General features: G+C 40.2%; 1 protein-coding gene across 3 annotated transcripts in view; it reads left to right on the forward strand.

The window, feature by feature from the left end:
* The first annotated feature begins 6,510 nt into the window (after window positions 1-6,510).
* Window positions 6,511-23,057, forward strand: part of prickle1a (prickle homolog 1a) — a 28,008-nt gene continuing 11,461 nt past the window's right edge. Inside the window, exon 1 of one of the 3 annotated variants that reach the window (XM_055030325.1) lies at window positions 6,511-6,848. The gene's annotated coding sequence lies outside the window, so the exon portion shown is untranslated. Of the gene's footprint in view, window positions 6,849-21,655; window positions 22,256-22,937; window positions 23,018-23,057 lie in introns of those variants that run through there. The other 2 variants (XM_055030330.1, XM_055030333.1) reach the window with 2 other exon arrangements.

Consider the following 23,057-nt stretch of genomic DNA (forward strand, 5'->3'; position numbering starts at 1 on the left):
ATTACTAGAGTAGTGATATCACAATGACTTCCTGAAGGCAGAGTTTAAGAAAGAGCAGGAGTTTTTAAAGAGACAGAGGCACAATTTCAAGGTGTTCAATCAGGAAGTAAAATTTCATGTCAGTCATATCTGATACACAGAGCATTTTGATTACAACTGAAGGTAATATATGCTTGACTATGCTTTAAAATTGCACTGTGTCTGAAAAACACACAATACTTCCCCCTGAATAGTATTTCAAGTTTTGTTTTGTACTATCTCATTGGCGAAAGAGGAGACAGTTTAAGGAATGGAAGAGCTCAACCCCTTGGGACTCAGCCAGAGAAGCACCGCAATATCTGGGATGAAAATGAAAGGGTCAGAGAGGATGGAGAAATGCAAAAAGATTCATTGGAAACCCGAAAACGTAAGGGTTTGATCCCCTGACAATTCATGTCTTAACTGAAGCACAACATTCAGTGGGGGGTGTGACAAGTTCAGCTCCAAACTCACCCATCCAAGCAAAGTTAAAGCCCATTAGTGATGGGAGAAGGCGAGGAAAGGAGAAAAGGGAGACTCAAATCTATTTACCGGCTTGGCTTAGTCAGTTTCCCACCTACCTGTCCCCAGGCAGTTTCCTCCATCCTTCTTTGCAGTATTTCACAAGCTCCATCAGGTTGGATGGAAACGTCTGTGCTGCCATCTCTCTCTAGAGATGTTCAATTAGATTCAGGCTGGACTCTGGCCTGTCCACTACAGGATATTCACACCGTGATTCTAAAGCCATTCCTTTCAGATTACAGTCATGTGATTTGGGTCACTGTCCTGCTGAAAAATGTGCCGTCGCCCCAGTCCTAGGTCAGGCTCCAAACTTCTTCCATTTACAGATGATGGAGGCTCTTGAGCTCATTGCGATCTTCAGATCAATGGAAATGTTTCTGTGTCCTTTCCCAGATTTGTTCCTCAAGACAATCTTGCCTCAGGTAGTTCCTTTGATTTCATGCTTGGTGTTTGACCTCTAACCTGCACTGTCAACTGTTGGCCTTTATATTGACAAGTGTGCACCTTTTAACTGAATTTGCAGCAAGTGGTTAGAAGTAAGCTGTAAAAACATCTCAAGGATGATCATTGGAAACAAGTCAGTTTAAAGCATTTTGACAAAGGCAGTGAAGATTTATGTAAATGCAATATTTTTTTGTTTTCAAACTCAAAAAACATTTTTTCCATATTGTCATGACAGGCTGTTTGTGTTTAGAAGTTTGAGGAAAGAGATGAATTTAATAGAATTTGGTATAAAGCTATGCAATAACAAAATGTGGAAAAAGTTAAACAATACTTTCCATCCATCCATCCATCCATCCATCCATCCATCCATCCATCCATCCATCCATCCATCCATCCATCCATCCATCCATCCATCCATCCATCTGATTTCTGAAAAAGTCTGGAAAAGTAATTTTTTGAAATTACAAATCTGTTGCCACCACCATGCACAGATTCAAATGGACAGGTTTCGCTGATTAGGTGACTTCCAAAGTTAATAAAACAAGCATAACTACCTTCAAAATGTTACAACTATTTGTTACTTTGTGTTGGCTTATATAAATAAGATAAACTCCATCACATGGGAGTCATCTAAAAAAAGAGTCATCTAAAAAAAGAGTCAAAAGAGTTACGGGGTATCAGTGCTTTTGCAAACCGCAGTAGACAGCGTGGATACATCGGTGCCAGTCACTCCTTCCTACCCAGCTGGGAGATAATTGCCATACAATGTTAATACGGGCAAGCTTTAACACAGTCAGCTAATCCCATTGACTGAGTCCAGTGGATGTAATGACATTGCTTCAAGTACTGTGTTTCCACTTCTGCCAGGCAGCAGTTCCATAATTAGCATGCTGTCAGTAAACAAGCCTTGTCTTGTTTTAGTGGCTGTTTGTAGTTATTTTGGAAGCGCTCAAGCAAGCACCAATTAGAGACTACAAAGGCTGAAGTGTGTCCGTGATAATGGTCTGGTATTCACAGAATGTAATCAACAAGCCAAGAGAGTGTCCATAACAACTGTCTCAGTAACAGTTCAGTGGGACTTGAAGTCTGAAAAGTTTTATGAAGTTCATTGGAGGGCTGGCCTCTAATTGGTTGGGTTTTGTGTGTGTACATTGAGGCCTGGAGTCTGCATTGGCTGGTCAAGCCTTTGCCTTCCTTCTCAGTCGATTGTTTGTTGTGCTTTCCTGCCTTTGTTTGGGTTGTAGATTTCCTTTGTAAGCACAGACAAATTAAAAATAACAGCCCAGTATCCTAACTAAAAGCTGGCACCTGTTGTGCTCAGTTCATTTCCATTGAAACCGGTGTCTGGTGATTTGTATTCCCTGGGCCAGGCGCAGCTTTTATCTTGTTGGTTTCTGCGTTTGCATTTAAAGGGAAGCTGCAGGTTGCATAAAACAAATAAACTCTGCACAATTAGTGAACACGAGCATGTCGGCTTCTTATTCCCTCAACCTCACTCAGCCCAGGGAAGCATTCAGTCACATGGAAATAGGAAAGCAAATGAAAGTCAAACAAACCACTCGATCTGAATACTCTGAAGACAGGGACAGCATGTCACATCACGTTGCAGGTAGAAGCTCATTTTGCGCTTTTATCTGTTTGATAAACTTAGTCGTTTTTCATCCATGGATGGATGGATAGATAAACTCCATCACATGGGGACAATCATCAGATGGACAATCATTATTCCTTTTGCTTATCAGCCATTTAGAGTATTTTTAAATCTTTCTTTTCTTCTTTCATATTTCTTCATGGATGTGACCTCAAATGTGGCCTAATGAAGACTATTGGACACATGGACACAGTTTTTGCGAATGGCTTTTTTAAGATTTTTACCTTCCATTTAATTGTTTGAAAGTAAAACAAATGTCTTTGATTTTGCTTTTCTAATTATTTTTGCCATTTGCATCAATTCAGTTAAAATGATACCTATTGAAAATCATCAAGTCATTTTTATAGTCCTTGTATGGTGTTATGCGAACATCATAAAAGCAGTTGTAGCTTGTGAGATCCTCTGGTGAAGAAAATTGTTGCTGCAGGAACAATAACTGCACTGCAGAAATGTCTACTGGGTGACTGGGTCCCTAATGCAAATAGGCAAGATTAAATTTGATATACTGGAATCAAAACCAGGTTCTGCGTTATTAGGAGCGTTGGGGAAAAGGTGTGCTGGTGCTGCAGCCGGAAAGCATGCGTGGCATCTTCACGCGTGAGCATTTCAGTCGTTTTCTTTTTCATCTTTTACAACGCTGCCATAAATGTCTCACTAGATAAGATGCTGAAACAAGATTAAGATGATTGCCCAAGTAAAAATATTGAGGTTCAGCAATTCCAGATTAACAAATGAGTTGATCAAAATGATGAAGATTCCTTTTTTTTTCTCTAACTGATTTTCAGTGAATATCCTAAAGAGAAAGCCAGGTTCAACTTCAGGTTTTTCTAAAATGCAAATTTTTTGCTTTGTTCAGTTTTACCTGCTGACCTGACCTCAGCAAATTAATGGTCAGGCTCTTTACATCATGTAAAGTCAAAAAACTGAACTGGTGTCTGAGGACAGGATGGTGGATAATTAGTAAACTGGCACGCTATGGAGAAATTTAAAAGCTTGATGTGGGGAATCCAGTAGCCAGTGGTATTAAAGACTGCAAGTTGTTACACATTTCTAGCAGTATCAGCAGAAAATATTGTATTTTCTGCTTTGCTTTTGATCAGAATTGTCACTGATACCCTGGAGCCATCAGCTGTTCCATACATACAAACAGAAAAGAAAATTAATATCAGTCAGCCACATAGAAATTATTTGAAATTCACTTTTTCCACATTTTTTTTCCAATGTGTTGTCAAAAGGTTATTTCCAAACAACGCCGCTAAGCTATTAGCAGTTAGCTTTCTCAGAACATGCCTCATGGCCCCAAACAAGACACAACAAATGCCAAACCATGCGGTGGATGAAAAACACTGTGATGACAGCTGCACACACACAACATTGTATTTCTTCACCTGATAAACTTTATGCTCACAAATAATCCTGTGCAGTTTCCTTAGTGGCTTGACTGTTGACTTCCATGCTGGAGGTTTCTGTCATTGCTGGGGCATGAAATGTGCTGCGTCCTCCTTCCTCTGCACTGGGTTGTTCCTTTGCTTCAATCCAAGGTTCCATTGTTTTACAATTATAGGGCAAAAAATATATATATATTTCCAATGAAAAGACAGATTTTATTGGTGGCCAAAGAGAAATATGTTCTCTTCATCCACTTGCTTCCAATGAGCTCACACATATTTCAAACTTTGGTGATCTATGAAGCAGATGTGCTCTCTCTGTCCTTTTTCTGTTGCCAGTAAGTGTTCAGACGTCCATTCCAGATATTCTTATTAAAAGAGGATTCCGTCTTAGGTCCACTGTCATGGAGAGAAAGCAACGTCAACATGGTACCGGCCCAGATGCTCGTTATCATTCATGGCCATCGAATGACTCAGAGTGCTCCTTTTTTTTATCCATAAAAATTATACTTTCAAGATTTTCAGTTTTCCAGATCTAAAATATCCACCCTTCCAAATGTTTTAAAATGTGAAGCACTGAAAGGAACTCTGAACATGCTTGCAAACTGAATCATTGCTAATGAGTGGTCTCATCCATCTGGTTTATATAAGCTGTGTTGCAAAACTCACTTTGCTTGCTTAAAGTCAAAACTGCTTGGAGAATGACTGACCCCTTTAACTTACAGAACCTGGTCTTGCTTAGGACGCAATGGTGGTCGGGTTATAACCTGGGTCAGCCCTTAAAGACATAACACCATAAAGGTCAAAGTGCGTTGATTTATTCAGATACATTTTGGTCAATTTTACCTTTTGAGCCGTCTCAAGTGTCACAAGAAGGCTCGGATTTGACAAGCAATTTAAAATCCTAATTTAAAAAACGGACGAGTGATCCAGAATTGGCTCAATTGTTTGTTGGCTTGCTGTCACTCCTAATGTTACAGAGACGGCTGGCTCTCTCTTTTATGGTTTGCTAACAGAAAAACATGTCTTTTATTGGTAAAGGACGTTGGCACATGAATGTTCAGAACACAGAAAACTGATCTTTATTTATTTTTATTTTTTTTTTACACAAGCCTGAACAGCTTAAGTCTCTGTGTGTATTGTTGTCAGACATTATTGATTAATGGGTGGCTGTTGTTCTTTTAAAATCTTTGGTCATCCCCTTGCATTTTGTGTAACTCAATGGACATATAGCTTCTTTTCACTTCAACACGTATAGACTTACTTTTCATCCTACGCATCGAAAAGGAGTTGTGTTACACAGTCAGTAGGGGAGAACATAGAAAATGTCAAAATGTTGAAATGGTCACAAAGCAACCATACACAATATTTTAAAAGATCAAATTTCTACATTTTGCTAAAGATGTGCATTAAGTAAAAACAACAAATAATAATAAATTGAGCCCTATGACAGCTCCACACTGCTTAAATCTGGAAGTGGTTGGGAAGTGGACGATATACATGTGTGTTTGCTCCTTTTTTTTTTTTCTTACATTTTCAACATTGTTTATTATTAAGAATGTGAACCGGTACGCAAGAATTAATGCTGGGGTGCAGATTATCAATCCATCTCGATGAGGGCCTTAAACACACAGACAGGGCAACAAAAATAACGGTGTATGTTTTCTATCTAATCAGACTAAGCTTAATCTTTTCTGCAAAGAACAACTGTATCGTATGTTAGAATGTCCTAGTCAAAGTCCAAACCTATATTCACGTAAGACTGTCTCGGGAGAATGAACATTGACATATTCTCTTTAACCCGTCTCAGTGAGCTTAAGCTGCTTTGCAAAGACATGGCATATAAGGGTGCTAGAGAAATACCCCCAAACACTAACTGCAAAATTATAAGCTTGTTTTACACATTATTAACTCAAGCAAAATGGAAAAACAAGCTACACTGTTCAGGGCGAAGTTTGGGATTATAATTTGAGATGCACTGATCTGATATTGACATCTGTATCGGTCCTGATGCTGAAACAACCAGTCCAGTTCTATGCTTTGTCCTTTGAGCAGCATCAGTAATTTAGTAATTATTTTACATCATATTTAGAATTCATAATAGCACTTTCTGTTATTATGGAAGTGCTATTATATGGAAGTGCAAACCATCTTTCAAACCATTTGAAAGATGGTTTGTTGCAGTTTACGTGTTTGGTAGGCAACCTATTGTTTTTTGGTTTTTTTTTTTTTTTATCAGTTTCAGTGCTGTTAGACTGAACAAATTAAACAGGCGCCACAAATGGGAAATAAATGATGAACCGATGCCCTGTATGATGCAGAACCAGCAATAGTGACTAAAAAGTTACAAATTCTCACTCCCTCCCCCCCGACCCTCCTTGGAGCAGCAGCAGCATCAAGAGTTAAAACTCTCCGGAGTGTTTGTCCACTGTGCTGCTGAGACTGGTCCGTCTCTCCATGAGCGGTGGGGGCTTCCAGTTTAAGCCAATAGGCAGGGAGGAACACTAATGTCATTCCACTGTGACCGTGGAGGAGCGGCGCAGATTTCACGGTGAACCGCTGAAGCGACTGCGATGCGGTGACGGTGCGCAAAGTCACATCGCCCCTTTCCAGAGCAGCCAGTTCCTGGGTTTTTAAGCGTATCGCTTTGCACCCTCTCTTTGTTCGATCCCAGCGGAGCTGTGGTTCTTTTCCCTCCGCACCCCTTTAGATTTTCTTTCTGGACTTTGCATCTGATCCACATGACACCCTCTGCAATCTTCTTTCGCCGCACCGGGAGTGTTGGTTCTGGATACTCGGTTTGCTGCGAGTGAACTCTTTTCCTGGTGAGTGGACCAGTTTGATCAAATATCTTCTGTCTGCGTAAATGAACGGTTATATTCAAATGGCAAACAGATGAAAAGCGTTTAGTGACATGGTAAAAATAAACACTTTACATCATCATATCATTCTGCAAACCATACTCTCTCTTTTCTTTTTTTTTTTTTTTTTTGGAATATGCTAAAAAAAAAAAAAAAAAAAAAAAAACGCCGCACGCTGGTTTTTCAGTCTCTCGCTGTGCGCTTTTACGCAGCAAGTTTCCAAAGAGACACGTATCACTTTTCCGTGCGCGTGCCGTGAGAGTAACTTCAAACCCCTGACGGTGAAAAAAAAATAAAAAATCAACTCTGAGCCGTCGGGCTTGCGCGAGACTGGACTCTGCCCCCCTCTCCAGATGCATGCACTCAGCTGTCGCCTGTCACTTCGGTGACAACTGGTCTGCGCTCCTTGACCGCTGCCCGTCCGCCACGCGGGTCCATAGCTGTCAGGAGAGCTGTTGAGTGGGAAGAAATGTGGTCCCACAACATCACCACGGCCACATGAAGTACAGTAGGAGAAGTTTCTTTTACGTTCTACAAACTCTAACCATGATAGATAGGGTGAGAACGACATGGGAAGTGGAGGGGGAATGTCAAAGGAGACGTTTTGCAAGACCTGCAATCTAAAACGCTGACTTTTATTTTATTTTTTTAACTGCTTTGTGATCTCTGAAATAACATCTCATAAGCAAATGCATCTCTCTTTTCAACACTTTTTAATATTTACTTTCATATCCTCCGTGCTGTTCCTGAAACTGGGTCAACACCAATGCGGAAACCTATACGCACAGATTTGGTTTCTTTGAAATAAAACGACAACCGAAACCAGCTGCTTCAGCAGATTTATGGCTCCTTATAGACCTCCTTATGAACAGAGGTGAAAATATCATAAAATGTTTCCTCTGTGGGGCTCTGACACACCCTTCAGAAGACATTTACATCCCAAGCTGTCAGGGAACCTGCAAGAAACAAAGGAGTTTTTGCTGTTTTGTGCGGACAAAGATGTCCAAAGTAATGTTTTGTTATTGTCAGCAAATATCACGGCAAGAAATGTGAAAATTTTTTGCAAAGCGGTGTGGACAGCACAGCAGGCTGGGATTTCAGAACAGTTTTAAAAAATAATAATTATGAAGCAGTCACGTTCAAGAGATTTTTTAGGACAGCTACATTTGTGACGGACATAAACATGGGCTTGTTTTGCAGCAAAAAAAAGAACCATATTAATAGTGCTCCCAGAAGAGATTTATCCAAAAGTTAGAATGAAGCTGTGACTGAACCAGAAGTTTTTTTAAAACTTCTCAGTTCTTATGTGGCATCTCAAAGAATTGTCTGCTTTTTTAGGCCACAGAAAGGCTGCTGGTACAGAAACACTTCACGTAAAGAGAGCTTAAGCGAAACAGGGTGAAACAGCAACAAGGTGGTGGTGTCACCTAGTGGTCGGATTACAGGTTGACAGCTTCACAGTCTGAGCCCCAGCCTTCATCTCAAAGTGTGGAATAAGTTCAAAGGTCTTGTTAAACAAGCCCACATAGACCAAAGTGAGTGAATCAATGTATGATTTTACAAGTTCAGCCTGTGGTTGAATAAATGTTTTGTGTTCCTACGTCCGTGATCTCACTGCTCCATGCAGTCCCATGATGTCAAATCCAGGGTTTTATTCTCATTGAATGCACAGCGCAGCATTTGGTCCACTCTCCCCAGCTGCCGGCTGCACTGCTGCAATGATGTAGCAGAAAAGGCATGCGCTGGGGGAGATGTGAGCTGAGCTCAGTTCCTCTGTGATCTGCTGCAGGTGAGAATTTCGTCAGTATGTTAATAATAGATCTGCGAGTGATGGGTTTTGCAGCGGCCTGCTGATTTCTTGTGAATGTCTCCTCTCCGGCTTTCTTAGACAAATCAAAAGATGCCAGCAATAGAATTGAAAGGCTTCAAAGCGGAGTTGTTTAGTTTTGCAGAGAGACAAAAGAGGAAACTAAGAATAGGTGACCTTCTCGTTGTTTTGTTTCTGGAGACAGTAATGGAAACGGCTCTGTGGCTGCTCAGTCGGGATATATATAGATATACAGTCGAAGTAATTTATAGTACTTTGCTAAAGTATTCATACCCCTGGAATTTTTCTCAACTTTGATTTCATACTTTGCTGCAATAGTTGCTATTGTTTGGAATTGTGTCTGTATCATTTTGCACAACTACAAATCAACATTTTTGTCAATTCTTTGCAAAGTAACTCATATTCAGACAGATTGGATTGTAGTGATTTTTGGAGTCTCACACAGGTTTTCTCCCAGAATAACCATTGCGTTTAGCCCCATCCTCCACTCCTCATCTTCTTCCTCCTCCTTCTTCTTCTTCTTCAGCTAAAGCCAAGCAGCCCACAGTACTACGCTGCCATTATGGCGTGTTTTACACCACAGCATAGAGTCTCATCTCACCAGAGCACCTTCTTGTCATTTGAGGAAGGCAGCTATGTGTTGGTAGCTCTGCGACTGCGATATGCTGTTTGCGTTTTCAGATGATAGATTAAAAAAATGTTTATAATCCAATCATTCCTTAAACTTTGCTACAACTTTATCCCTGACCTTTCTCATGTTGATTTCTTTGAGTTTGATTCAGGGGAATAGCAATAAAGAAGGCTCAACGCAAAATGAACACCATGCTTTTCAGATTAATGTTTGTGGAAAAAAAATAGACATATATTTGTTGATTACTCATAAAATCTCAATAAAAACACACAAAAATGTGTAATTGTGTTGTAGCTTAATGTAACAAGACAATATGGCATGGTCTATAGTGCTGCATGTGTTAGTATCTTCAAATGCTCTGTAACAACTGTGCAATTTAGTGGAAAGAGAAAACAAATAATGGAAATGAAAATAGTTTTAAGCATAAACAATGAGGCTTGTCTGCGTGTGTGAGAGAAACACACATGCATCTGGACAGGGACAAACTTGTCCAGATGTATGTGAGTGCAAGCACTTACGGCACGACACCGAGCCGGGTTTGAATGGTCAGAGTGTAAGTCCTGGTACCAGTGTATATGTTCGCCACTGTTGATTTAAATGGTCAGCGTGGAAGAAACGTTCACAGAGGCCTGTTTGTGCAGGGACAGAATGAATCACCTTGCGCCTCGTGTAAATCGCCTGCAAGCCAAACACTTTGGCAACCTTTCATCCCTCCAGACGTACTCCGGTTTACCGCAGCGAGGCTAAAAGCAGACCAGGACAGGGCCGAGTGTTGTGAGGAGCTGTCAGAGGAGGCCTAGTCCCTCCGCAGTTCTGGACGATGAGATGTGGCGCGGAGTCGAGTTGCCACAGACGAACTCCAGAGGGCCGGGCTCACTGACTGTAAACTGTTTGGGGTAGGCTGGCAGAAGGCCGGATGAAATATGACTTGTTTAAACGCCGGTGGTCCCTGAATGTGTAGTCACTGTTGCCTTGCGGGACGGATGGTGGCTGGGATGGTAAAAATTTAGGACACTGTTACAGTGTGGTCGTTTAGAGGGGAGGAGGTGTGGTCGTTTATAAGGGGGCGAGGGGCGGAGGGCTGGGGTGGGGAGGATGACTGTTGTGAACCGATTCTAACTTTGTACATTCATTGTGTGTGAAACTGAGCGGGGATTTGCCTGGAGCAGTGGCACACACTGGATCCACATGCTAAGCATTATTCTGAAGTGATTAAAAGTAGCTATGGTTACTTAGCGCTTCCAGGCACAACTGTGTTTATGAGGAGCTACAGGATGGAGCGAGAGGAAAATGGGTTTGGCTCAGCAAAATTCTTGTAACCGCACAGCATAATTGCGGGACCAACCGTCAGACCACCGCGATGATGAAAGTCATGCTCGACGCACATGTTTCATTATCACCACCATGTATAGGCATGATGCTCGGCTCTGGATGTGCACTACTTAATAAGCATTGGTGGAGTTTCACAAAAACTGCTTATTATCACCGTGCCTGTCTTTGATAAAGGGGAATAACAGACATAAGGATGTGTCAGCGACTTTAGCGATGCAGATTTGGGAACGTTTATCTGAACTATGCTGACACTGAGAATGAGTCTGAGATAATCTGATCAAACACAAATGCAGTTCATGAATACTGTGAAAGGAGGAATTCTGATTCCCTGTTAAATCATAACAGATTAACCACATTGTTATTGTTATAAAGCCACTTTACATTTTACCAGACACATCCAGGTGAGTTTAAAGTCGGACCTGCAGGATTAACTTAAATAGACTCTGTCAGACAATATAAAGTATGATAAAAGATCTTATGTCCTGATCTACAGAAACTTGAGAAACGTATTATTTTTTAGTGACAAAATAACCCATAGCAATATCACAAGCTTTGCCGATGATTTAACAATAAGAGAGAAACTTGTGAGAAATGGCATCATGGGAGGTTTTTATAACAGAAAACCACTGCTGACAAAAACAAACACAAAAGCCCTTCACAGATGTGCTGAAAAACATCTCTTAGTGATTCAAAAAATTTAAATAAAATGGTGTACCAACAAGGAAAAAGTGGAGCCTCTTCCAAGATGTGCATCCTGCTACATGTGATCAAATAAAAAACACAGCATTTCTGGAAAATCACTTTTTGCCCTAAAACATGGTGGTGTGACTGATCTGTGGCGTACTTGCTGTAATTGATGGAACCAAGATATCTGCTGTCTTGTAATAAATCCTGTCATTTTCTGACCTTAAGGTCAAGTGCACTTGGCTTCTGCAGTAGAACAATGAAACAACGCACATCAGCAAGTCCATTCCTAAATAAGTAATATATATATATATATATATATATATATATATATATATATATATATATATATATATATATATATATATATATATATAAGTTTTGGAATGGCACCGTTAGAGTCTGAACCTAAATCTGATTTAGATGCTCTGGCAGGACGAGCCTATGTCTTATTGGCTAGTGCTAGAAAAAACCCCAGAGCGGCTAAATTAAACAGTTCTGCAAAGAGGAGCGCGCCAAAATTCCTCCACTATGATGTGAGACACTTGCTTGCTTCATTTCATCTCAATAAATGACATCATCATCTTAAAATCGCTCTTTGCGAGTCCTCAGGTTATCTCGGTTTGACAGCAGAATGTATTCAAGCAACCAAAATGTTTGAGTGTGGCAAAAAAGCATAAACAGTCAGAAACTAAGGGGTGGGCGGCTGAATAAGCAAATAAGCCATATTTACATCAGTATAACCATTAAAAAGCAATTCTCATTTCCTTCATCGCACAACAACAGTGGATCCAGTAAAAATGTTTCAGGACCTTTAGTGAAATATGCTAAACAAACACTCCTCCCACTCCTTCCTCCTGTGACCCAGGCCTCTCCTGTGTTTGCATTATTACAGGGATGATGTATAAAAAGGTCAACAGTGGACTGACAACAAAGATCTTAAAGAAAGGCTGCAAAAGTGGAGTTGAGTGAGAGCGGCTGGATGTCAGCCAGTATATTCCCTTTCTTCTTTCAGTTTTTTCACAATGTCCTTGATTGGGCTTCATAAATAAGAGTAAGAGTACTTGGTTTCACACCAATCTATATAGAAATAGAGAAGCCAAATGGCAAGAAATTGCCAGTGATGAATTATTGGTCAACATTTTGAAAAATCCAAAAATGTTCCCTGTTCATTAAATTTATGAAAACAAAATAACTCCTGCCATTTTCAGTCTTTAAATAGACCAACCAACAGAGTTTCCAAAAAAACTCTTGTCTGAGTTAAATAAAATTCAAATCCATAAATAGAGTTTCTTGATTATCTGTTGAAATAAAAGTCCTGACTTCTATTACCATCCAGAACTTTGAGTTTTATTTTATTAAACACGCGGCTGGCAAGCGTTCATACTTGCAAAAAGAGTTTTTTTTTACCTCCAAATTATTTTTGCATGCAATCACTGCTGCTAAAATACAATAAAGTGGAGTTAAAATAATTTTTGTTCCAATTGCTGGACCAAGTACTGGCCCACAGATGTGCATGATCAACAGATGCTAAAAAAAGGAGGCCATGGCAAGACTAAAAAAATAATGCAAATGTCAACATGTCACACACTTTATAAAAAAAACCCTGCAGGGGGTTCAAGTCCAATAAAATAGCTCGACAATGAAGCAATGCGTGGAAGTTATGGATTTTTTTTTAAAGGCAAGTTTGATTTCTCACTCCATTTATCCCCCCACTGCTCAGTTACTCCACCCACAGCCGCTTAGGGCAACATAATCTGTCATCCAGATGATGGCTTCTTTAGAGAAGGACTTGCTTTTATCAGCAAGGAAATTCCAAACATATTACAACAGGACGGCTTTGTAGTAAAAAAAAAAGAGGATTGGTGCCCAACTGGTCTGTCTGCAGTCCAGATATATTGCTGGTTGAAAACATGCAGAGCGTTGAAGTGGCATAACATTGTGAGAAACGCTTTGGCTCCATGATGTAGACCAGCTGTACCTGTATCAACCAAGAAAATGAAAACATTTTTGCTTTTAGGAGCTACGGTATTTGGTTTCATTGTGTTGTAAAGAGAAGCAGTCATGAAGCAAAGAGCTGCTCTGTCTCAAATACCTTGAGAGAATTTACAAAAATGTGGTTGTATATAATATCTAAATATTTTAGTTTATAAAGAAAATTTGACAAAGAGATTTTACTTGATGGATAGATACCATCGCACAGAGACAGAAATCTGTTCCCAGGATTCTTCGCAAAGCAACTCCGGTGTAGCGCAATTTATTGTATCGTTCATCAATTATTGCGATACATTTCTTATTATGATAAGAATTTTGGTTTATTGCTGTCGTTGATGTTTAAACTCACACAAAACAATCTGTACTGATTGTTGGTCTGATTATTAGTCTCCACTGTTCAATAGGAGTAACAGTAAATATCAATGAACTTCAAAATATGATTAATTGCAGTTATTGTGTGCTGTTTAGTGATACAAATCACATTTCTTTATGCGACTGGTACCCTAAAGAAGTGCATTACAAGTCTGTGTCTTTCAAGGCCAGTACTTGTGTTTGTGGGGCAGTGATTCCACTGTCATGCAGTCACAGCCTTACAATTACCTAAAAAATAAAGAGTAAATACTCATTATCTTTGCTTTTATTGTTATCGCAATAGTACCTCAAAGGGTTCATATCGCCAGACTTGTAATCTCATTTAGGTCTGAACTTTAACTGGACCGATCGAACACGATAATATACTTTGGACCATTCTATTACTGCTCTGGTTGTTTTTGGTGGTTGCAAAAAACATCAGCCCCATCTCAACTCTCTCACTGCCTTTATCTGTTGTTTTTCGGGGGGGTTTTAGGTTTGAAGTGTTTTTAGCTCCATTAATCCTTACATGAACCATGACTAGCCTCCTTATCATTTCTCAATGAAAGAATCACTACATCATGACGTTACCACTATTTGTTGTGTTCAACAAATAGCTTCCATGTAAACAGAATGTCCCAAACTGAGGTTTGGATATCTGCAGCTCCCCAAGAACCACAATAAGGCTCCTGGCTGCTTCTCTGGTTAATGACCGCCTTCCCCATAAGTTTACAGTTGTGCTATTTTCTTTCCATTTTCAGATAAATCTGCACAGCACTCTGTGAGATGTTTACAGAGAAAATGAACTATTATTAATGTAGGGCATGGGCGCCCACTGCCAATCCTCGAGATCTCCCATCCCAAATGTAAGAAGCATTATTTCTGTAATACACCTGAATCCAATGAACTGCTTCTTTATTGGATGTGTTTTTTTTCTGTAGAGCTGAATGACTGCAGGTGGAGACAGTCAGGTATGTCAGAGCAGGGATGCACCTAAAAGTTTCAGAGTGGTAGCTCTCAAGGACTTTGGCACCTCTGGGAGATGTTGTCGGATAGCATACAGATGGGTTAATATTGACAAAAGCCACCTGAGGATGTGTCTTGCAGAGCGGCAGGTTGATCCACAGTCTGGGCTCTGTGAGTGACACAGAAAGGAATCATTTGGCTACAACAACTTGATGGGAGCTCCTGGGGAGAGGCCAGTTCAGTGATCCAGCTCTTGTTTGCTGTGCCTGCTCCATCTTCCTGTTACGGGGGCTGGGCTCCCAAAGAAAACAAGAGCAGTGGCACAACAGATGTGTGCTTCTGGATCTGTGTGTCCTGCCTGCAGGAAAACGGGCAGTTTTCACAACTCAAGGCTGCATGTTGAACTTTGCTTCCTTTGATTTTTCAAAAAAATAAAAAGTAAAATCTTTGCATCTGTTTCACGTGAGAGTAGATGAATTTTTAAACTAAAAGTAATCCCTGATTGTAGGTTCTTAGGCTAAATGTAGTTTGTTACTATTAGCTCCCTCAGGGTTAGCAGTCCTAAAAATAATGCACTGATACTGACTGAAACAGACACATTACATGAATGGCTTCTAAGAATAAACCCCGCTCTGAGAGACTGCTATCCAAGTGATAAGATGGCTAGTTGTACTCCTTTTTCCATTCCACACATGCATGATGCCAACAGATGGATGCAGACCCATTTGCAGAAAGAAGCCAATGAGTAATGTCTGGTTTGCATATCTGATAAACTGACAGAGACCTCCCTGGGTACTTAGGTTGGACCCCAGGACACAGTTTTACATGCACACATTGTAAAACCTTTGTTTTTCACAAGTGAGTTACTCTATTTTTTTTAAAAGTACAAATAATCTGCTACAGGAGAAGTACATTTTCGCATTATTTAATTTATTTAAATTCAATTAGGCTATTTGTAAGCACCGGTTCACAACAAATGCAATGCCAAGACATTTTAAAAGACACATCCAATACATATTGAAGACTGCAGAGTAATCCAAAGTCTATTTAAACCTATTTTCAGTGTAAGATCTTTCATTTGAAAAACAAAATCTGACATTGCGCATTTTTCTGGTGATGTCACACCAGCTATCTGGCAGGTGGTTCTTTTCTTTGAGTTTGTTTGTAGTGTTTGGTTTGGTTTGAAAACTTGGAATATGTTTCTGGAGAGAAACGATGCAGACGGCAATGACCAGACTTCAATTGTGACGTATGAAAGAAGGACATGATTCAAAGTCAACATTGCTCAAAAGTGTCACGTACGCCATGAAGTTTACTGATTAGTTCACTTTGTACTTTATGTGATGTCATTGTTCAGCAAATTTAGCATGTTTTTTCTTGATTGCACTTGTAAAAACTTTGTATTTTGTAATATCCTGCAACTGAAATCTGTACTTCAAAAACCCAGCTACGGTTTTTAATAATTAGTTCACATGTAGTTGTAAAAAAAATTGATGCAATACGGTTTCACAAGAACGCATTGCTTGCATGTTAAGTAAAAAACTCCTACAATGCACTTTGCAATAAAAAGCAAAAAATAATTGAAAAATAAAAAGCTTAAAGGTTATAAAATAAATAAATCAGCTTGTGCAACTTAGGCCAACCAACAAGGCCATAGATTAGTGCCAAAATCCAACAATATTTTCATCTATGAAAAAAAAAAAAAAAAAACGTCTGTTCTGAATCAAACATCCATTTGGATTTCTGGATTTTAATTGTGAGTCACATGTGCAGGTGAAAGGGTCAAAAGCATTGGATCAACAGAAAAGCTTGCAGGGGGAATCACAGGGTCTCTCCTCTGCTCTTTATGCTGTTTTACTGCCACCTTAATGACTTAAATTGTGTCCAATTAAGCAGAGCAGGAAAGAAGCATCCTTGCTCGCAGCTGTCAGAGTTCTTCTATGTTCTGGCACTGGAGCATGTGTTTAATTAGAACTCTTTAAAAAGACTGTAACAGAGCGTTCCTTCAGGAATGTTAATGATTAGTGGGATCCTGACTGAGCAGCTCTTAAACGTCTGAGTATTGTCGGATTCCTTGGATAGCTTTTTGAAGTCATCCGGTTCAGGAAAGTGCTTCCACATGTGGAAATTCACAACCTTTTTTCTTTTTCTGTTTTCCCTAAAACTAGATTGATTCTCCTGTACAACTCACACCCAAGTATTCCCTGTTTTGATATGCAGCCATAGGTGGTTTGCAATTTACGCAATCCCAGGGCTGAATGCTCACAGGAAGTGGTTGCATTTAAGGATAGACTGTTCACTCATTGAACAGTCTATCATAGCAGAGTTCAGGGGGAAAAAAATCCAGATGTGTGTGAATCGCTGAAGCTTGAACTTCAGCAAGAAGATATTCAACCTAAATACAGACAAGCAAGCTTTTTTTGGAACGATGAAACTTGGTTACACTGCGACACTTGAGGTAATTGGAGATCTAACAAAGAGAAAGAGAGCTGGTTGAGCATATTGTTTGAGCGCCTAATGTCCCCTTTTGTATATTTATGTCTATATACATCCCAGTTTGTCCATGGAGACCACACATTTTGCCAATCCCATGCTTTTGTCAATGCAACTGTGTAATGTTAAGACCAGCCCATTCATCCAGCGACTGCTTTGTGGGTAGACAGCCACAGGCTTTTGTTGAGTTGTAGCATCCTCAAATAAAAGGGCTTCCTCCCTTTAACATCCCCAGGAGCAGTGTTGCTCCACTTCTCATTGTTCCCAATGAGCTCCAGCTTTTACAACTAGGTGAATGGGTGTCAAATCAAGAGTGAAATATGACCCATCGCAATCAATGAAATGTTAGGCAAACCATTGGACAATAGAGTACAAATAACACGATCAAGAGCCTTTTTTTACACTGTTAAAACTGCTGGGTTATAAAAACAAACAGTTTGGTGGGTTATTTTGCTGACCCACCATTGGATCAAATATGGATTGAATGGATTGAGCCATAGATTTGATTCATGTATGCTGGGTAAGGTTTGTACTCTGGAAGTATTCAGATATTTTAATTGTATAAATAAATAAAGAGTGAAACATGTAACAGCATGGGTGAAAAATGAAATCCTTTTTATTTTTAATGGAGATAACTGATAGACAACTACATACTGTCTAAAAAGAACTTTGTTTTAATGTATGTTTCGATGACAAATATTTAGAATTAATATATCATGAAATAGGTAATGTTTTCTGTCTACGTGCAGCTCAGGAAATCTTCTATCACAGTGTAAATGTTTAAGCTTATGCAGCATTTAAAAACCTAATGTAACCTTATCATGTACTTTCCAGGCACATTGTGTCATTTTATAGCACAAACACATATATGTTACCTTCAGTTATTATAAATGTGCTGCGTATAATAGCTAAAAGAAATTTGACTCTGCATCTAAGCTAAATCTGGGACCTGGAAACTGGCCTCTGACTCTTTAATAACTTTGTACCCTTTCCGACATTCCTCCTAAAGTACATAATCACAACAATGATGATGTTTACAACCGCTCTTAGGAACATTGTGAGTTTTGTATAAGCTCAACAGATGCACAGTTCCACAAATTGTTTGCTAATTGGTGTTGCCGCTAGTCTGGTGGAGCTGTCTTGGTGAGGCACAGGGGAGGGGTGCTATTTGGGAGCACGGGTAGAGACTGATGGCTGTTGGTGGAGTTTTGAGTAAATAGGTGGCCTATTGAGCAAGCATTGAGGCTACGCCAAATGGCTGCCACAAGAAACTCCAGGATTTATTTCTCAGTAGCCAAGGGTCCAGACCCTCTGTACGACGCAAAGCGTATAACGAGGGGAGCTTTTTACCATGTTGTAAACCACATGATCTTCAAGTATTATCAACTTTATAGAAATCTGGAACGTCTCTCAATAGATTTATTGTCACATGGAAATGAAAGAGTCAAGAACAATAGAATCAGAATAAAATTCACTGGGGTAAATCCACCACCATTTGTTTCTGCTCTATTTGCTGTTTTACTGCCGTCTTATTGACTTAAATGGTGTCCACTCAGGAACGAAGCATATTTACACAGATAAAATATAAATACATGCAACATTGCTTATTTATGTTACCTTTATGACTGGTTCTTCTGGTCATGGAGCTATCAGCAGGTCTGAATGCCGAGCTACCGCCTGGTTGCACTAACTCCCTGGGAGGTAAACAGTAAATGTTACCTTAAGTGAAAAGGCTGGTTCTCTGGTGTAAAGTCGTTAACATAATCAAATGACATTCATATTTTTTATTGAATAGTTCAAAATAGCTGTTTGTGAAAATAAAAAGGCTCTTTCAAGTTTTTCTCTCTAATTCAAACTGCAATCACAATTTTCAACCCAATGTTTGGTTGAAACCACCAAATTTCTGACCTGTCAGTGTCATCCCCATGTGTATGTTCAAGAAATACATTAGTGGGGTGAAAGGAGGACACATGTTGCTACCTATCAGTGATTCAATAAATCCTGAGTTCTACATTTAATTTGGGCATTTTTCAATGGGGGACTCAGGAGAAGTGCATTAACTTTTGGATCTGCATCAGTGAGTCAGTATTTGCCTGTGGCTCAGCTGCCTTCAGTGTCACAGTACAACAGTTAAAAGGGGTTATATGAGGGTTACCGGGCTAACAAGACCACAGTCTGACCTGAGTTTGTCAGCGCCAATCTAGCTAAGTCAACATCAATGCACCAACTGCTCCACCAGTTGACCTTTTCCTCCCTTTTTCAAGGCGTAAAAAGGAATTGTTGTTACAGTAGGGTGATAGGCTTTTATTGGGCTTTATAGCTGAAGCTTTTGTTGGTCCTACTCATACCCGCGGGCAAGTCATTCAAACCTGGAGAATGCCTATGTTTTATAGGCAGCTCACACACCAGTGAGAACTTTTTTGGGAGGCACTCATCAATGACTGTAAGTTGGGAGCTGACCTTCCCTTTGCCCTCTTCAGAATCCCAATTTATGACACATCTTTTGAACAAAAAGTTTACAAACCTAAATTGATTGTAAAGGGTTCCCCTGTCAATGCAACATTGGAATATAGCCGTAGAGTGAGCTTTGGCTTTGACCAGATCTTGCTTGGTTTTGTTTTTATAGGTCAGTGTCTTCTAAGACATGTTGAAACTGGAGAAGAATGCAGCTTCATCACTTTGTGTTGGGTTTGATGATCACCATCCTCACCCTTTCGCTGTTGGGGCATGCTGGTGTCAGAGCTCCTCGCTTTCAGCAAAGGGCGTATCATGCCCATCTTTTACAGCGGTGAGAAGGTGCAGACCAGGTGTGAGATGAGGTTCAGGTCGTTGTAGCTATGGCTGGGGAATGGGCCATAAAGCCCAGAGGCCACAGATTTATGGGTCATCTGGTGCTCTCTAAGGTCAAAGTTCAGGGATGCAAGACGTGTTCAGTTTTCTGTTGTTCAACTAGCCAAGGTGAACCTTGAACCAGCCATGTAGCTCATAGTTTCGAGTGGTATGATCGCAAAGGGAAATGAAGCTTTGGTATTCTTTTTCAGATTCTTTAAATAGATTCCCAGATTTTAGTTCACTGTTAACATCCCAACATTTAACACTAGGTTTGTGGTAGGAACATTGAAAGCTACTTTGCCTAAAACCTGCTGATCTAAAACCACTGGCTTTAAAGTTTATTACATGTTGGCAGCATTTTACTATAAGAAATGACTGCTGTTGCCGTTGCTCTGCAACTCTTGGGTAAATAGGCTGGTTAATTTAGCATTGCATTTTGAAAATGTTGCCTTTGGGGGCATGCATTGTGTCAATTCTTCTCTCAAAGACTTGCTAATAGAGCAGGGTGCTGGGTCTTTCTGACCAACACAAAAGGCTCAAGTTTGTTTCGAAAGGATGGCTTTCTTCTCTGGCCTTGGCTGCTGCAATGGCTTTATCCACATGCTCATCCAGCGCAAGAGTGCATTCTATTATTCTACACCTGTCATCATGCAGTTTGCTAAGCTGACTTCTTCAGTTTGAGATAGTTTTTATTGGAAGGAAGATTGGCGAAAGTAAGAATCGTGGTGCTCCATCAGGAGCAGACAGTAAAACACAGAAATTGCTGACTCAGTCTTTGTAGCACACATTTTTCCACCTTATTTGGTTGAGCAAATATAAAGAAGTGTGGACATTTCAAAGAACGTTCAATAGATATTTTACTTCTGTCAAATGCATTGTCAAAGTTACATCATCTAGTCCTCTTGAATGAATCCATTTGTTAAAACATTTGCCTTTTAGCTGTGCTCTGGCTTGTTGCTTGTTCTTGTTATTTCAATTCCCACCTCCAAAACAGATATGTAAAAATAAAGGCATTTTTACAGGCAAGACATGCAAGGAAACTTTACTCTCAGAAATTACAGAAGATGGAGAGAGAAATTGGGTTACATCTGGAATACTAGATCCGGATATCAATCCTTAACAAAAGTCCCCCCAGAGACAATAGAAGTCATAACAAAGTTTCCAGTCTAAACGTGAGTTCAAAAGTGATGAGTTATTTGGACATTTATCAAGCGAGCCAAAGGAAATCAGAAGAAAGGCTATTTGCAGTAGATTGTAGACTTAACAAACCTGTTCCCTACAGATGGAGGGAGAGTGGGCCCTGTGTCGGGCCCTACAGAGGGTGGTTTATGGAGTTTTTGATTTTCCTCCAGAGGGGAAAGTGAGGCAGAGGTCAGCCTTTATCCCTTGTGGGGGAGTTTTACTTGACGGGTGGAAGTGTACATTTCATGGACCATGTCTAGTGTTAACAGCTGTAGTTGGTCTACGATACAGTTGAAAGTGGAAGCTTCAGTAGCAGGACAAATGAAAACATTTAATAATTTTCATCTGGCCATCACTCATCATACTGTGAGTCAGCAAACACCACCCTCTTACTTGGTGACATTGCAGTGCGAGAGGCAGGAAAGACAAACCGCCAGATTAACCAAAACCTAACTCCAACATTCAATTGCAATAGTGAGCGAGGAGCGAAAAATGTCATGCGAAAGCATTTGTGGCTTCGAAGCGGTTATAGTGGTAAAATGAGCTCAGCCATCACCAATGTGCTACTTTAAAGATCTGTTCCTGTGAGCTCCGCTGGTGTTTCTAATTTGCGAGCGCAAGTTTGAGATGCGAGGGGAGGGTTTGCTAAAGGAGAGAGAGAGGGAGAGAGAGACAACTTGTACCACCACACTCTGTCTTGACTGGCTGCTGTGAGGATGAGGGGCCGGGCTGAGGTTCAGAAGGTTGGGAAGGAGGTGGAAAAGGCAGAGAAAAAGTGATGTGCCAGAGAGAGAGAGTGAGAGAGAGAGAAGACTGGGGTGACCATCTGGTTGGGCTTATTATGTACACACACATGCACATGCAAACACCACCTCTCCCCCATTTACTCACTTCTTACAGTCTGAGCTGAGACATGGGCTGCTGTTATACTGACAGCTCTGGCAGATTTGTCCTGGACTCAGAACTCACAGGATCTTGCATAGCGATGGACCCTAGAGGCTGGAAGAGAATCTAGGACTGGACACTGGTGATAAGATCTGTTTCCTGAGTGCCTAATGAGAGTCGGCATACCCTGAGGTAAGAACAATTGGAAAGTGACAGAAGATGAGGTGCAAATGTTAAAATTGTTGCTTTGCTTGAAGTTTGTTGTCTACATTCACAAGTTCTACTGTTTGAAAAGATCATCTTAAACTGAGCCCTGGAATGTAACATATGAAGCTCTGGTCATGGTTATGGTTAGTGGTCTAATAATTGTGAATCCTCATGTAAACATCATTCCCATTGATTTGGATTTGGCGAAATGTACCCTCAGGCACTAAAATAGGGTACACTTCCTGTTTGCAAGCTCTGTGTGAGACTTTAACATGTACATTGCATGTCAAAGCTGCAAATGAACACGCCTAATAAAGGTTCTTATTTCATGGTTTTATGAGCATCAGTTTGTTTACTTATGCCAGGGATATAAAGATCCTTCAGTAACAAGTTGGGGATTTAACTGGGATTTGCTTAAGTACACAGAAGTTACTACTGGTTCATATAAGGGTGTATCTGTTTAACAAATCAGTTCTTGCCTTTAACGTATGATGCTTTATGTTTTTAACAACTCGAGCTAACTGTGTGCCAAAGATTGACAGACTCGCCTTTGAAAGAATGTGTGTGCACGGAAACGATTAATGCGCTCCATATTTTTCTATCTTGTCTGACATAAAAAATAAACTCATTTTTTCTGAGTTTAAGCTCAAGCAGTCAGGCGCACAGAGGAGAAATTCTTGTTTTCCTCTCCAGTTAAGAGTCAGACCTGCATCACTGAGGTAGCAGAGGCCAAGTTAAACATGCAAGGTTAGTGTAAAGTGACAGCGAGAACTGTGTTTGGCTGTGT

The sequence above is a fragment of the Poeciliopsis prolifica genome, unplaced genomic scaffold (assembly GCF_027474105.1).
Source record: "Poeciliopsis prolifica strain line A6 unplaced genomic scaffold, Auburn_PproV2 SCAFFOLD001, whole genome shotgun sequence".
Taxonomy (NCBI): domain Eukaryota; kingdom Metazoa; phylum Chordata; class Actinopteri; order Cyprinodontiformes; family Poeciliidae; genus Poeciliopsis; species Poeciliopsis prolifica.